General features: G+C 39.1%; 1 pseudogene; it reads right to left on the bottom strand.

Annotated features, from left to right (window-relative positions):
* Positions 1-560: 560 nt before the first annotated feature.
* On the bottom strand, positions 561-9,123 carry LOC143676740 (thioredoxin domain-containing protein 17 pseudogene; annotated as a pseudogene).
* Positions 9,124-16,520: the final 7,397 nt, after the last annotated feature.

Raw genomic sequence — 16,520 nt, forward strand, 5'->3', positions numbered from 1 at the left:
ATTACATTCTGGCAGTATTAACAGGAATCTGTTGTAATGCCCCCCTGATAAATTCTGATTTTAACTATTTGAGAGATCTTTCTTTTTTCCTTTTTTTCTAGGCAGTCTAGCTAAAGGTTAGTCAATTTCATACTTCTTTTCCAAGAACCAGCAGCATTTGCCTTCATTAATTCTTTCTATTGCTTTAATCTCAGTTTCCTTTGTTTCTTCTGTAATCTTTTTCTTTCCTTTTGCTTCTTTTAGGGTTAGTTTGCTGTTCTGTTCCTTATTTCTGCAGGTATTCAGGTATTCCTTTGATTTTAGCTCTTTCTTTCTTTTTAATTGAGGTATTTAGGATTATAAATTTCCCTATCTCCACTGCTGTCTCTGTATCCATAAGTGTTTTTCTTAACTTTTTTTTGAGGGTTTGTGAACATTTTAATAGCATTCTTGTTTATACATATGTTAGGTTTTTTAACACCATCATTATTTATTGCTAACATGAATTCAAAGTAATTATTAAGATTTGTTTATACTATAGTAAGATCAGGAAATCAGGGTACAATTGCTATAATCAAATCTTAATCTTTAGAGAATAGCATCTCCACAAGGCTGGCTTGAAGATACTCAGAATCCCCCAGTTTTTGAGGAAGCCCATGTTTTAGTAGTGTAGGCACTGCAGTTACTTTCAGGTTTTTTATGAAGTCATTGTTTGGATCTTCCAATAGATGAACACACTCCTTTGCTGATGTGTTTCAGTCCCTCTTGTACAACTGGTTCAGCCTGTACACAGTCTAGGCACCAGCTTTTCCCTCTGGTGTCCTTAGAACCAGTTATGTAGGTGAAAATGGTCTTGCCATTGTGTTGCTCCAAGGTCTGGTTGAACTCTTCAAAGATAGACATGTGCATCTCCTCAGACCATCTCAGAACTTTACCATGGACTGCAAGAGGAGTCCTTGGGTTTGCTGCTGTGGTGCTGGGCTTTTTAAACTTCTTTTATTGTATAATATAACATATATACAAAGCAAGGAAAGAAAAGAGCAGTGATTTTCAAAGCACTCTTCAACAAGTAGTTATAGTAAAGATCCCAGAATTTGTCATGGGCTACCATACAACCATCTCAGATTTTTCCTTCTAGCTGCTCAAGAACATTGGAAGCTAGAAGAAATATATATATTTCTTGTCATCACAACCTTTTTCTTATTTTGTGAAAAATAATATATATACAAAAAAGCAATAAATTTCAAAGCACAGTTCAACAATTAGTTGTAGAGCAGATTTCAGAGTTTGGTGTGGGTTACAATTACACAATTTTAGGTTTTTCCTTCTAGCTGCTGTAAGAAACTGAAGACTAAAATAAATATCAATATAATGATTCAGCAATCCTACTCATTTGTTAAACCATAACTTCTCTGTATAATTCCACCATTTCCTTTAATCTTTCTCCTACTATTTATGGGTATTTAGGCTATGCCAATTCTAACTTTTTCACATTGGGAGAGGCTGTCAATAATATGGGGTAAGGAGATGGAACTAGCTGATATTCTGGAAAGGATGGGCCCTCTAGGTTTCAGGAGTTATCTTGTCCAGGGACCCATCTGGGGGTTGTAGGTTTGTGTAAAGTTACCCTAGTGCATGGAGTCTTTGTAGAAACTTAAATATTGCCCTAGGTTCTTAGGATTGGCTGGAATGGTTTTGGTTGGGGTTTGGTAAGTTATGATCAGTAGCAATGCCTAACTGAAGCTTGCATAAGAGTGACTTCCAGAGTAGCCTCTCAAATCTATTTGAACTCTCTCAGCCATTGATATCTTATTAGTTATACTTCTTTTCCCTCTTTTGGTCAGGATGGTATTGTTGATCCCATGGTGCCAGGGCCAGACTCATCCCAGGGATGCCATGTCACCATGGAGACTTGGACCCCTGGTACATCCATAAGTTTTGATATATTGTATTCTTTACTTATGTCTTGAGATATTTTCTCTTTTATCTAGCTATTTAATCTTTGACCCATTGGTTTTTTAAAGTATGTGTTTAATCCCAGTATGATTGTGAAATTCCTGTTGCCTGTTACTGATTTTCAGCTTCATTCCATTATGATGAGAGGAAGTGGTTTTTATAATTTCAGTTATTTTAAATTTATTGTGACTAGATTTTAACCCAATTTTGTTGAGATAAATTCACATAAAATATATTCATACAAAGTATACAATCAGTGGTTCACAATATAATCATACAGTTGTGCATTCATTGCCACAGTTAATTTTTGAATGCTTTCATTACTCAAAAATAAAGAAACACCAAAACATCCCATATCCCCTATCCCCCCTATTATTTGTTTATATTTCATCTTTATTTATTTACCCCTATGTCCATTTACTAGATAAAGGGAATGTCAGTCACAAGGATTTCACAATGTCAGTCACAAGGATTTCACAATTATATGCCACATATTAAAAGCCATATACTTATATAATCATCTTCAGGAATCAAAGCTACAGTTGAACAGTTGCAGGCATTTCCCGCTTACTGCTGTAATCCACCAAAAACTAAAAAGTGATATCTGTATAATGCATAAGAATAACCTCCAGAATGACCTTTCAATTCTATTTGAAATCTCTCAGCCAATGAAACTTTGTTTTGTTTCATTTCTCTTCCTCTATTTTGTCAAGAAGTCTCTCTCATTCCCATGATGCCAAGTCCATGCTCATCCCTAATATTAATGTGCCACATTGCCAAGGAGATATGCACCCTTGGAAGTCATGTTTCATTTAGGGAATTTAACTGCAAAGTTGGCTTAGAGAGAAATGCCACATTTGAGCAACAAGAGCGGTTCACTGCAGGTGATACTTAGACATAATTATAAGTAGGTTTATCTTCTCCTTTGCAGGAATAAATGTCATAAGGGTAAGGCCCCAGATTAAGGGCTTGGCCTATTATATTGATAATCCCCAGTGCTTGCCAGAATATCAGGAATTCCCCAGGTGGGGCAGTTTAACATTTCCACATTTTCCCCCATTCTCTCAAGGGGACATTGCAAATAGCTTTTATTTTTTTTTTAATTTCCCCTTAGCTTACTCTGGGATGTATCAGTATATCACACTAATCTGTTCAAACCAACAAGATCTCTCTCCCTAATCAAGGTTCCATGTAATTAAGGTGTTCAAATGAACTGACTATACAATTTAAATTAGATAACTTGCTACTGAAAATAGAAGTTTTTCACCAAATAAACATCACTTTCTTTGATTGCACACAGAAGTTGAAGTTTTAAAATAGTTAATATCATTTTTTACCTTTTAATCTGATTTACCTTAGTATTAACCAGGTCAGCTTCATTCATTTCTCCAATTGAAGTATGATCTCTATTTTAGCTCTTTAACAGTTGCTGTATTGGGTAATGCTGACTCTCATAGCTGCAGAACTCTAGCTCTGAATCTCAGGTATCGCACAGATGCCCAAATTCTATGTAATGACCAGGCTATACAAAAAGAGCTCAGCATCTCAAAATTTAACAACAAGAGAACTCAGGAATATATGTGACTGCTGTAAGAGCTTACAGGCTAGGAACCTTTACTATAATCCTTCCACTGTTATCTTATTCTCTCAAATTCAATTCTCAGTGTTTTCACGTTACAGTTAGTCTGAATTAGAGTGACCTTACAATATATATCTCTTTTTGTGACTTATTTTACTCAACATAATGTCCTCAAGGTTCATTAAACTACTTGCATTCCTCACAATTTCATTCCTTCTTGTAGACATTCAGTGATCCATTGTATGTATATTTCACACATACCCTTAGGGTACCTTCATCCTTTGCAGATCATGCATACTGCCACCATAGAGACCTGTGAGCAAATGACCATTCATGTCTCAGCTTTCAGTTCTTCCAAGTTTGTACCTAACAATGGGACTACAGAATCAAATGGCAACCCTGTTCTTAGACTCCATTTGAACCCAGACTGCCCTCCTGAGGGGCTTTATCTTTCTACTTCCCTATCAACCAGGAGTAAGTGCATCCCAATTTTCACATTTTCTCCAGCACTTGTGTCTTTCTGTTTATTCTTTAAACAGTTTTATTCATGCAACATGCAATCCATCCTAAACAAACCATCAATGGCTCCCAGTTTAATGATATATTTAGTCATCCACCACCACAATCTATATGAGGACATTTCCATTTCCTCCACAAAGAAAGAAGAGGAAAAATGATGAATAAAAAAATAAATAAACATTAGGAACAAGAAAAACAACACAAAGAAAACCATAGTCCTCTCCCTCACACACCATTCTCATTAACATTTAGCTTTACTCTATTGCCTTTGTTACAATTAATAGAAACATATTACAATATAATTTTAGCTAACTATAAACCCCAGTTTATATTGCCCATATTTTTCCATGTACCATTCCATTTTCAACACATTGCAATGTTGACATTCATTAGTTCACCCTCATGTCAAAACTTTCTTGTATTTGTACATGTAATCAACATTGTTGTCCACTCTTGGTTTCACCAAGTCATACAGTACCAGTTTTTATCTTCTATCTTTCCATCTGGTATCGTATGCAATTGGCCTTCCTCTTTCAACCAAACTCACACTCAGCTTTGTTCATTATACTTACAATATTATGCTACTGTTGCATGAAAAAGGAACAAGGCTTTAAGCCACCTGTGATGTTATATAGAAATAGAACCAACTGGGCTAAGGCTCTGAAGTTTCAGGAAGTAGGTTTTATTTTCTATGGTGATAGAGCTCAGCAGAGTAGCCGCTGAAAGTCTGAGCCCCCAAACAAAAGGTTAACATTGGTTTTTATGGACAGGATGATATGTTAAAGACAAGGTAAATGATTGACTGGTTTAAGTTAAGAAGGCACAAAGCTGGGTTACAGAAGCATATGAACCATTAAGGGAAGGGTCCCCATCCCAGGAATGTGTCTTATTTCACCTACTTGCAGTTTCACCCATTCCTGAAGGCTAGGGGTGGGAGCTTGGGGATTTTCTACAGAGGAGACAACTGAACCAGAAGAAGTGGGAGAGAAGTCTGCCTGTTCCAAAGCCTGCTTGCTGCACTACCATCAGGTTGTATTGTGCTACCCATTTCTACATCTTTACAATCAATCTTGTTGAAAACTTTGTACTCCTTCAGCATTGAATGTCCAATTTTTACCCTGTGTCCTGATAACATGTGCCTTCAACTTTAACTCTCAAGGTTTGTTCATTCTGTTAGTACATATTAGTGTGACCATAGAGTATCTATCCTTTTGTTTCTGGCTAATTTTGCTCAACTTAATGTCTTTAAGTTTCATTCACATTGTTGCATGTGTCATGTATCCTGTTTTACAGTTGCATAATGTTGCTGTTGTAGAGGGGGTGTTTTATCATTTTCTCTTTTGGATTTTATATGTCATATCCTACTTTCTCTCTCTGTTTGCCCTTACTGATAGTCTTCTTTCCTACACTCTTTTCCAAATCTTTCTCCTGTCATTTCCTATCTGCCTATAGTGCTCCCTTTAGTAATCATTATACAACAGATCTCATTCAGAAATTCTCTCAGTGCCAGTTTGTCTGAAAATATTTTAAACACTCAGTCATTTTTGAAGTACAATTCTTAATATAATATTCTTGATTGGCAGTTTTAGTCTTTTGGTATCTTAACAATATCATATCCCTACCTTCTCACTTCTATGGTTTCTTCTGAGAAATTTGCATTTAGTCTTATTGAGCTTCCCTTGTATGTGATGGATCACTTTTGTCTTGCTTCATTCAGAATGCTGTCTTTGACCTTTGACAGTCTGATTAGTATATTGGTGTATTTCTATTTGCCATGACCAGCATGGCTCAGTGTCAGGACTGAAGGGAGGCAATGGGAAATTAAGAAAGAAGGACAAGACAAATATATAGTTAAAGCTGGCACCAGGTGCGACTCTGTGCTCTGATGGAGACTCAAAGACTCCAAGAGGTTCAGCACTGTTTATTTCCTAGAGCTTCAAGGTAAAGAAAGTAACAAGAGTGTAACTAAAGAACATGGAAGGAGGAAGCAGGGGCTGAACCATCTGCTTCCCTGTGCCCAGATAAGTCAAAAGGTACATGTTTCCCAAGGCCTCCTCCTGCTGCAGACTGAAGGAGCTCTGCAACACTTAAGTCCTTTCAGAACATGAGGTACCTGTTCTCACAGAGACAGCTTTGCTATATCTCTGCAGCAAGCATGTCACGTCTGTCTCATCCGCGCCCAACATCTATTCACAACTGTTCTTTTCAGGTTTACACTGTGCTTCTGCAATCTTTAACTTTATGCCTTTCATGAAAGTTGGATAATTTTGAGTAATTATTTTCTGTTTTATTCTTTCATCCATTTTCCCTTCCTTTCTTCTGGGATACCCATAAGGTGGTGCACCTCATGTTTTCATTCATTCCATGCTCAATAGTTTCCATTCTTTTCCCTATGTGTTCTTTTGTGTGTAGGACTGCAAGTGTCCAGTCCTCAGTTCAGTGTCTCCACTGCATTTTCATCTCTTCTGTTGTGCTGTTCATTCCCATAAGTTCTGCTATTTGTTTTCCCAGTCTTCCAAGTTCTTCTTAAATGTCACCCAGTATCTTCTTTATATGCATCATCTCCTTTGCAATATGTTCCCTAAATTCAGTTATTTGATTTTTTAACTTATTTAGCATGTTTGGTTGAATATCTTTAATTGGTTATTTCAATTCATGTATCTCCTTATGTTAGTGTGTTCCTTTGAATGGGCTATATCTTAGTTTTCCCTACCATGTTTCTTAATTTTTTGCTGCTGTCTAGATACATGATTTCCTTGATTAGTTTACTATGGAGATTGTTTTCATTCTTTTATTGAGGGTCTTCTAGTTGTTTGGCTTTGTTCTCTAACTATTCTTTGGTATTCAGTTCAACTCATTCTAAATCTCTAGTATAGCTTCTGTTTGACTCATCAGAATTTTTCAGCTCTTTCTTTTTTTCTGGTTCTTGTCCTGGATATATTTAACCTTTTATTGAGGAGGGTCTCTCCAGATACGATCATTCATAGTCAGATGTTCCCAGACAAGGCAGGCCCAGGTCTCAGGAGGAGGGTGTAATCAATATCAGTTTTCCCTGATGATAAGACTCAGCAGGTTGTCAGGCTTTCCTGTGATGCCTCTAGACTGTATGCTTTTCCTATCCTGCCCAGCATGCAACTTATCAGCCTACAGCTCCCCACTCATGTAAGTTGTGCAATTTCTTAATTTTCAGCAGACACTGTCCCTGACAGGGCATGCTGGAGACAGAGGTTGAAGTAGAGGGTTAAGCTTAAGTTGTTTCTGTTTTCTAGCCCCTGGTTTCTAAATTCTTATAATGAGAGCTACTACTTGAGTTTGGCCATGACCCCTTTTCTTCAGGAAGATATGCCTTTAGGGAATTATTCCTTTCACTTAACTAGTTACTTTGACTTTAGACTTACTCTGTCCCTGACTGGGTGGGTCAGTGTTAACAGGTGAAAATTCCTGAGACTTTCTCTAATGAGCTATTTAGAATAGTTAAAAAGGAAGAAATCAATTTTTAGAGCCAATCTCCAGGCCACATATATCCCACTTTACTTGTGACACAACCCCTTTCTTGTATTCTGAACTCAGCTGATTCCAAAACCCTCTATTTTTTATTCAGTCAAATTCGCCTCTCTTCTGCTCAGATAAACGTCAAGGTTCCTTTCTTACTTGCTCTGGGTTTTTCTTTGCTTTGATCTTGTATTCAGTAGTACCAACTTGGTAATTAGAATCACAATGTTGGTAAAAAAAAAAATCTTCCAGGAAGATGGTGGAATAGGATAAGTCAAGTTCACTCCTGGTCCAAGGAACAGCTGGAGAAAGGACAGGAAGGTGACTGAGATGGTGATTCCAGGGTGTAAGTGACTTGGAAGGGTTTCCTACATCATGTAGGGAAGCCTTGCTTGCAAAATCTGAAGGACCAAGAAGCAGACAACCAGGGACTGTCTGGCTGGTGCACACAGCCTAATACACCGCTTTCCAAAGGGAAGCCTGGAGCCCTTCGGAGTGCATGGATAGGGAGATGGGGATTAGAAATTAAGCCAAGCTTCATTCCTTGAATGTACTACCCTCACTGGCACAGCCCTAAACCTTTGACTCATCTTACAGTCCACACAGCTGAACCCCATCACCTGACCATCCTCACCACAATCCAGCACCCCCTCCCCAGACCCCTTCCCATTCATACCCACCCTCCATCCTCACCCAAAGCACATGCATGCCTACCCCAGCCCAATCCACCTCTCCTGCAAAAGTGCAGTCTTGCCCCACCACTCCCAAGACCTACCTCCCTCTCCCTGCCCCTTGCAGGTTGTTGCCAGCACATAAAGTCTGCGGGCACTTACCTTCATACCCAGGCTACACCTGGCCCCAGTCCTTTCAGTTACACAACCCCACCTCACACCACTTAAGGTCTGTACAGATGTATATCAGTTTATGGCTCTCTCAGAGCCACACACATAGCCCTCAGTCATGCCCACCAGTTCTGGCCAATCACTGACCCATGCAGCTGGAACACATCCACCCCAAACCCAAACAGGAAGAACCACAGCCCACTGCCCCTTATACCAGTGTAGACCCGGGCCTCACCCCCAGACCTATGAACATACACAGCCACATCTTCCCCATGTTTGGCACCCTTGCAATTGTGCACTGACTACTTGGCCCTTGCATCTCAACTCCCTGTCCTAAAATGTGTACACTTGCCCCATCCCCTGGCACAAGCACTCTGCTCCCATACCTGGCATGTGCTCATGGGTGAATCTGTGCTACATAGCCACTAACCTGCACCTGTATGCATACCTGCTCCAACCCACTCCATACTTGTGCACCTGTGCCATGGCACCACATACCTGGCACCACCCACCTGACCCACATCCTGCAATCCCATGACCTGCCCCCACCCATACATGCATCCACATCCACATCTAGGGCTCTCTGGATCTCCCCCACACAAGAACACACATGCACCCTGCACCCCATGCCCCAACCTCTGTGCCACCTACCCTATATTCTGATACCCACAATCCCCATGTCCACATGCCCAGCCACATCCTACCTGCACACCAGCCCCTGTGTATCCACACAGCTTCCCCATCTGCCTTCACCATGCTCTACTTAAGTGTCCCTCATGCCACACACTGCTTCTGTACTCCAAGGTCTGCTTAAGCTGCACCCCATACCCTCAACTCCCACACTGCACCTGGACAACCCTGCAACCCACACCGCATGATCACAGGCACCAGTGTGGCAGCCCCAACCTATGCCTGTATGTGCAATATAATGCATCAGTGCATTGTTGTGCCCTGCCCCATGCCCCACATCCTGCTCCACATCCACCCTGAAATACAAAACTTTAGTCTATTGAAGTAAATCAACTTCCAAAATAAATGTGTCAAGATATTTACATGCACAAAGACAACAGAAGATCACTAAGCATACTATGATGTAGACGGATATAGCCGACCTAATGACAAAATTAAAACGCCAGAGAAGATACAGAATTTGGAGCAACTAATCAAGGATGTTCATATAACTCTATACAAAAAATAAGTGGGATGGCTAATGATGTAAAGGAGCTCAAGAGGACACTAGAAGAACATAAAGAGGAATTTAAAAGTATGAATTGAAAAATAGCAGATATCACAGAGATTAAAGATGCTGAAAACTACATCAAAAATACACTAGACTTGTCCTGGGGAGGGGGCCAGGATGGTGGCTTAGTAAGGTACGTGCGTCTTAGTTCCTCCTCCAGAGCAACTACTAGGTGAACAGAAACAGTGCAGAACAGCTCCCGGGGCCATGGCAGTGAATGGACACACAGCGTACCCCAGTCTGGACTGGCTAGTCTGACTGCGAGACTCGGCTGCGGTGAGATCCCCGAGCGGTGTGCGACCCTCCGAGCCAAGGCAGCTGTGGCGGCCGGAGCTCCTACCTCCCTCCTTCCCGGGCCGGCTGAGAGTCTCAGAGAGGCAAGTTTCCCAAGCTGCGGCGGCCGGCGCCCCTCTTTTGCGGGCGGCTTCCTGGTCCGGCTACGAGTCTCGGATCAGAGGGCTACCCAAGCCGCGGTGGGCCTCCCCTGCGGGCGGTTTCCTGGTCCAGTAGCGAATTCCCCGGGCACGCTGCGGCTGGTGAACGACACCCCTCCAGGGAGAGGAGGGAATTTCCGACAGTGGCAGGGACTGGGTCCAACCAAACACCAATAGGGAAATTAATAAAGGAGCCACAGGGTCCCCTCAAGCCACGGCGGCTGACGCCCCCATCACGCGCGGCCCCCCGAACCAACTGAGAGAATTGGATCGGAAATCCCCAGGTCGCGGAGAACGGTGACCGGGGGGATCCCTTCCAAACACGTGAGACAAACGTGTGCCACGAGCGCCACCTACTGGGCAGGATAAGAAAAACAGAACCAAGAGAATTCACAGAAAAATCTTACAACCTTGTTGGGTCCGACACTCAGGGAAATCTGAGTAAATGCCCAGACGCCAGCAGCAGAAGATAACGGTCCACGCTGAGAAGATTGAGAATATGGCCCAGTCAAAGGAACAAAGCAACAGTTCAAATGAGATACAAGAGCTGAGACAACTAATGCTGAATATACGAACAGAAATGGAAATCCTCTTCAAAAAGGAAGTCGAGAAATTGAGGGAGGACATGAAGAAGACATGGGCTGAACAAAAAGAAGAAATAGAAAAACTGAAAAAACAAATCACAGAACTTATGGAAGTGAAGGATGAAGTAGAAAAGATGGAAAAAACAATGGATACCTACAATGACAGATTTAAAGAGACAGAAGATAGAATTAGTGACTTGGAGGATGGAACATCTGAATCCCAAAAAGAAACAGAAACTATCGGGAAAAGAATGGAAAAATTTGAACAGGGTATCAGGGAACTCAAGGACAATATGAAGCGCACAAATATATGTGTTGTGGGTGTCCCAGAAGGAGAAGAGAAGGGAAAAGGAGGAGAAAAACTAATGGAAGAAATTTTCACTGAAAATTTCCCAACTCTTATGAAAGACCTAAAATTACAGATCCAAGAAGTGCAGCGCACCCCAAAGAGATTAGACCCAAATAGGCGTTCTCCAAGACACTTACTAGTTAGAATGTCAGAGGTCAAAGAGAAAGAGAGGATCTTGCAAGCAGCAAGAGAAAAACAATCCATCACATACAAGAGAAACCCAATAAGACTATGTGTAGATTTCTCAGCAGAAACCATGGAAGCTAGAAGACAGTGGGATGATATATTTAAATTACTAAAAGAGAAAAACTGCCAACCAAGACTCCTATATCCAGCAAAATTATCCTTCAAAAATGAGGGAGAAATTAAAACATTCTCAGACAAAAAGTCACTGAGAGAATTTGTGACCAAGAGACCAGCTCTGCAAGAAATACTAAAGGGAGCACTAGAGTCAGATACAAAAAGACAAAAGAGAGAGGTATGGAGAAGAGTGTAGAAAGAAGGAAAATCAGATATGATATATATAATACAAAAGACAAAATGTTAGAGGAAAATATTATCCAAACAGTAATAACACTAAATGTTAATGGACTGAATTCCCCAATCAAAAGACATAGATTGGCAGAATGGATTAAAAAACAGGATACTTCTATATGCTGTCTACAGGAAACACATCTTAGACCCAAAGATAAATATAGGTTGAAAGTGAAAGGTTGGGAAAAGATATTTCATGCAAATACAACCAGAAAAGAGCAGGAGTGGCTATACTAATAGCCAACAAATTAGACTTCAAATGTAAAACAGTTAAAAGAGACAAAGAAGGACACTATATACTAATAAAAGGAACAATTAAACAAGAAGACATAACAATCATAAATATTTACGCACCGAACCAGAATGCCCCAAAATACGTGAGGAATACACTGCAAACACTGAAAAGGGAAATAGACACAAATACCATAATAGTTGGAGACTTCAGTTCCCCACTCTCATCAATGGACAGAACATCTAGACAGAGGATCAATAAAGAAATAGAGAATCTGAATATTACTATAAATGAACTAGACTTAACAGACATTTATAGGACATTATATCCCACAACAGCAGGATACACCTTTTTCTCAAGTGCTCATGGATCATTCTCAAAGATAGACCATATGCTGGGTCACAAAGCAAGTCTTAACAAATTTAAAAAGATTGAAATCATACACAACACTTTCTCAGATCATAAAGGAATGAAGTTGGAAATCAATAATACGCAGAATGCCAGAAAATTCACAAATACCTGGAGGCTCAACAACACACTCTTAAACAATGAGTGGGTCAAAGAAGAAATTGCAAGAGAAATTAGTAAATACCTTGAGGCAAATGAAAATGAAAACACAACATATCAAAACTTATGGGATGCAGCAAAGGCAGTGCTAAGAGGGAAATTTATTGCCCTAAATGCCTATATCAGAAAAGAAGAAAAGGCAAAAATGCAGGAATTAACTGTTCAATTGGAAGAACTGGAGAAAGAACAGCAAACTAATCCCAAAGCAAGCAAAAGGAAAGAAATAACAAAGATCAGAGCAGAAATAAATGAAATTGAAAATATGAAAACAGTAGAGAAAATCAATAAGACCAGAAGTTGGTTCTATGAGAAAACCAATAAGATTGATGGGCCCTTAGCAAGATTGACAAAAAGAAGAAGAGAGAGGATGCAAATAAATAAGATCAGAAATGGAAGAGGAGACATAACTACTGACCTCACAGAAATAAAGGAGGTAATAACAGGATACTATGAACAACTTTACGCTAATAAATACAATTTAGATGAAATGGACGGGTTCCTGGAAAGACATGAACAACCAACTTTGACTCAAGAAGACATAGATGACCTCAACAAACAAATCACAAGTAAAGAAACTGAATCAGTCATTCAAAAGCTTCCTAAAAAGAAAAGTCCAGGACCAGACGGCTTCACATGTGAATTCTATCAAACATTCCAGAAAGAATTAGTACCAACTCTCCTCAAACTCTTCAAAAAAATCAAAGTGGAGGGAAAATTACCTAATTCATTCTATGAATCCAACATCACCCTCATACCAAAACCAGGCAAAGATATTACAAAAAAAGAAAACTACAGACCAATATCTCCAAAGAATATAGATGCAAAAATCCTCAATAAAATTCTAGCAAATCGTATCCAACAACACATTAAAAGAATTATACATCATGACCAAGTAGGATTCATTCCAGGTACGCAAGGATGGTTCAACATAAGAAAATCAATTAATGTAATACACCATATCAACAAATCAAAGCAGAAAAATCACATGATCATCTCAATTGATGCAGAGAAGGCATTTGACAAGATTCAACATCCTTTCCTGTTGAAAACACTTCAAAAGATAGGAATACAAGGGAACTTCCTTAAAATGAGAGAGGGAATATATGAAAAACCCACAGCTAATATCATCCTCAATGGGGAAAAACTGAAAACTTTCCCCCTAAGATCAGGAACAAGACAAGGATGTCCATTATCACCACTATTATTCAACAGTGTGTTGGAGGTTCTAGCCAGAGCAATTAGACAAGAAAAAGAAATACAAGGCATCAAAATTGGAAAGGGAGAAGTAAAACTATCACTGTCTGCAGACGATATGATACTATACGCCGAAAACCCGGAAAAATCCACAACAAAACTACTAGAGTTAATAAATGAGTACAGCAATGTAGCAGGTTACAGATCAACATTCAAAAATCTGTATCATTTCTATACACTAGTAATGAACAAGCTGAGGGGGAAATCAAGAAATGAATCCCATTTACAATTGCAACTAAAAGAATAAAATACCTAGGAATAAATTTTACTAAAGAGACAAAAAACCTATATAAAGAAAACTACAAAAAACTGTTAAAAGAAATCACAGAAGACCTAAATAGATGGAAGGGCATACCGTGTTCATGGATTGGAAGACTAAATATAGTTAAGATGTCAATCCTACCTAAATTGATCTACAGATTCAATGCAACACCAATCAAAATCCCAACAACTTATTTTTCAGAAATAGAAAAACCAATAAGCAAATTTATCTGGAAGGGCAGGGTGCCCCGAATTGCTAAAAACATCTTGAGGAAAAAAACAAAACTGGAGGTCTCGCGCTGCCTGACTTTAAGGCATATTATGAAGCCACAGTGGTCAAAACAGCATGGTATTGGCATAAAGATAGATATATCGACCAATGGAATCGAATAGAGTGCTTAGATATAGACCCTCTCATCTATGGACATTTGATCTTTGATAAGGCAGTCAAGCCAACTCACCTGGGACAGCATAGTCTCTTCAATAAATGGTGCCTAGAGAACTGGAAATCCATATGCAAAAGAATGAAAGAAGACCCGTATCTCACACCCTATACAAAAGTTAACTCAAAATGGATCAAAGATCTAAACATTAGGTCTAAGACCATAAAACAGTTAGAGGAAAATGTAGGGAGATATCTTATGAAACTTACAATTGGAGGCGGTTCTATGGACCTTAAACCTAAAGCAAGAGCACTGAAGAAAGAAAGAAAGAAATGGGAGCTCCTCAAAATTAAACACTTTTGTGCATCAAAGAACTTCATCAAGAAAGTAGAAAGACAGCCTACACAATGGGAGACAATATTTGGAAATGACATATCAGATAAAGGTCTAGTATCCAGAATTTATAAAGAGAGTGTCAAACTCAACAACAAAAAGACAGCCAACCCAATTACAAAATGGGAAAAAGACTTGAACAGACACCTCTCAGAGGAGGAAATACAAATGGCCAAAAGGCACATGAAGAGATGCTCAATGTCCCTGGCCATTAGAGAAATGCAAATCAAAACCACAATGAGATATCATCTCACACCCACCAGAATGGCCATTATCAACAAAACAGAAAATGACAAGTGCTGGAGAGGATGCGGTGAAAGAGGCACACTTATCCACTGTTGGTGGGAATGTCAAATGGTGCAACCACTGTGGAAGGCAGTTTGGTGGTTCCTGAAAAAGTTGAATATAAAATTGCCATATGACCCAGCAACACCATTGCTGGGTATCTACTCAAAGGACTTAAGGGCAAAGACACAAACGGACATTTGCACACCAATGTTTATAGCAGCGTTATTTACAATTGCAAAGAGATGGAAACAGCCAAAATGTCCATCAGCAGACGAGTGGCTAAACAAACTGTGGTATATACATACGATGGAATATTATGCAGCTTTAAGACAGAATAAACTTATGAAGCATGTAATAACATGGATGGACCTAGAGAACATTATGCTGAGTGAGACTAGCCAAAAACTAAAGGACCAATACTGTATGGTCCCACTGATGTGAACCGACATTCGAGAGTAAACTTGGAATAGGTCATTGGTAATAGAGTCCAGCAGGAGTTAGAAACAGGGTAAGATAATGGGTGATTGGAGCTGAAGGGATACAGACTGTGCAGCAGGACTAGATACAAAAACTCAAAAATGGACAGCACAATAATACCTAATTGTAAAGTAATCATGTTAAAACACTGAATGAAGCTGCATCTGAGCTATAGGTTTTTTTTTTGTCTGTCTGTTCATTTGTTTGTCTTTTTTTGTACTATTATTATTATTTTCATTTTTTTCTCTATATTAACATTCTATATGTTTTTCTGTTATTTTGCTAGTTCTTCTTCTAAATCGATGCAAATGTACTAAGAAATGATTATCATGCATCTATGTGATGATATTAAGAATTACTGATTGCATATGTAGAATGGAATGATTTCTAAATGTTGAGTTAATTTCTTTTTTTTCTTTAATTAATAAAAAAAAAGTAGTTCTGTTTCTGGTATATCACATTCTTGCTGCTAGCAAACTAAAACAGATGTTGTCTATGAAAGCACCCAAGGTTTTGAGGCTAGAAGTCCAAAATTAAAGTGTCAGAGAAGCAATGTTTTCTCTCAAAGACTTGGTTAGCATTCTGGGGCTGGCTGCTGATGAGCCTTGGCTTTTCTGTCATAAGGCAATGCACATGGTGGCTTCTCCAGGCTTCTCTACCAACCAAGAATTTTATATCAGGTGAGACTTTCTTTCAAAAATGAGGGAGAGATTAAGACTTTCTTAGATAAACAAATGCAGAGTTCATGACTACTAGACCTGCACTACAAGCAAACAAACAGGGAGTTCTTCAGACTAAAGAAAAGGTCACTAGACAGGGTTCAAAGCAGCATATAGAAATAAAGACTTACAGTAAAGTAACCATTTAGGCCTTATAAATATACAGTACTATTGAATAGTATTTTGGGTACATAATTTCACCTCTTACTTCCTACAAATGTTAAAATCCAATTGCCTAAAAAAATACTGCTATTTCTATGGTTTTAGATATACAACATGCAAAGATATAATAAGGGGTGAGGAGACAGAGCATTATAGGAACAGGGTATGTGTATGCTTTTGAAGTCAAATAAATTGATATCAAATGAAATATGATTGTTATATGTTTAGAATGTTAAATTTTAACTCAGTGGTAACTCCAAGAAAAACATATGAAAA

The sequence above is a fragment of the Tamandua tetradactyla genome, chromosome 3, assembly GCF_023851605.1.
Source record: "Tamandua tetradactyla isolate mTamTet1 chromosome 3, mTamTet1.pri, whole genome shotgun sequence".
NCBI lineage: Eukaryota > Metazoa > Chordata > Mammalia > Pilosa > Myrmecophagidae > Tamandua > Tamandua tetradactyla.